The following is a 1,496-nucleotide window of genomic DNA, read 5'->3' as shown; positions in this document are numbered from 1 at the left end:
GGTAGAGGCTGATGCAGCCACTTTAGAAATCATTTTGAACTTTCCTGAAAATAACTACTATATGACCCACATCCTAACACAGACCTTATTTATCTCTGCACATGTGTACATGTGTGTGTGTGTGTGGGGGGGGGTACCCCCCCCCCACACACACACACTAAGGGTCCGGAAGCTAGAGAGAGGCTCCTGTGACTGGAAAAAGAAGTACCTAAAGGACCAGGATGGAGAAGAAAATTGAGCAAAGTGGAAAAACACCGGGGCAAAAGGGCAAGGGAGGGGTCAGGGATACAGGGGTGGAGCAGGGTGTGGGAGACCCAACCAAAGTGAAATATGTATGAAACCCTCATATAGAGACTGATAATTTGGAAGCTAATTTAAAATGTTTCTAGAAAGGAACTTAGCAGATAAAGACACCTGCTGTACAAGCATGACAACCTGAATTTGACCTCTGGAACCTATGTAAAGTAGGGCGGCAGGGTGGTGTTTGTGTGTCTATCCGTCGCGAATCGCGCTAGTCTTCAGCCATCCGACCCCGGCGACCCTACGGCCTCGGAGTTTCTGCCTTGCACGAGCGCCTAGTGAGGATACGGGGTGGAGAGGGTGAGCCAAGATGGGTGCATACAAGTACATCCAGGAGCTATGGAGGAAGAAGCAGTCCGACGTGATGCGCTTTCTTCTGAGGGTCCGCTGTTGGCAATACCGCCAGCTCTCTGCGCTGCACAGGGCTCCCCGCCCCACCCGGCCTGATAAAGCTCGAAGACTGGGGTACAAGGCTAAGCAAGGCTATGTCATTTACAGGATTCGTGTCCGCAGTGGTGGTCGTAAACGCCCAGTTCCTAAGGGTGCAACTTACGGCAAGCCTGTCCACCATGGTGTTAACCAGCTGAAATTTGCCCGAAGCCTTCAGTCTGTTGCTGAGGAGAGAGCTGGGCGCCATTGTGGGGCTTTGAGAGTCCTGAATTCCTACTGGGTTGGTGAAGATTCCACATATAAATTTTTTGAGGTTATCCTCATTGATCCGTTCCATAAAGCTATCAGAAGAAATCCTGACACCCAGTGGATCACCAAACCAGTCCACAAACACAGAGAAATGCGTGGGCTGACATCTGCTGGCCGAAAGAGCCGTGGCCTTGGAAAGGGCCACAAGTTCCACCACACTATTGGTGGTTCCCGCCGTGCAGCCTGGAGAAGGCGCAATACTCTCCAGCTCCACCGTTACCGCTAATACCATGATATTTGTAAAATTCATATCCAATAAACAATTTAGGACAGTAAAAAAAAAAAAAAAAAAAAAAAGAGAGGACCAGTTTCTCAAAGCTGTCCTCTGACTTCCTTCTGCCTGCTGTAACATACATGTTCTCCTAAGTATCAGATAGATAGATAGATAGATAGATAGATAGATAGATAGATAGATATAGATAAATTTCCCATAATTGGGTTGTCTTTCCTTGACACAATAGAAAAAGAGGCACCTGGTCCTACTGCAATGAAGCTGT

The 1,496-nt window shown here is 48.1% G+C and overlaps 1 pseudogene; it reads left to right on the top strand.

Annotated features, from left to right (window-relative positions):
* On the top strand, positions 446–1,273 carry Rpl15-ps6 (ribosomal protein L15, pseudogene 6; annotated as a pseudogene).

Source organism: Mus musculus, chromosome 15, assembly GCF_000001635.26.
Source record: "Mus musculus strain C57BL/6J chromosome 15, GRCm38.p6 C57BL/6J".
In the NCBI taxonomy this organism is placed as follows: Eukaryota; Metazoa; Chordata; class Mammalia; order Rodentia; family Muridae; genus Mus; species Mus musculus.
The sequence above is the reverse complement of the archived record's forward strand: the minus strand, read 5'-3'. Positions and strand labels throughout refer to the sequence as shown.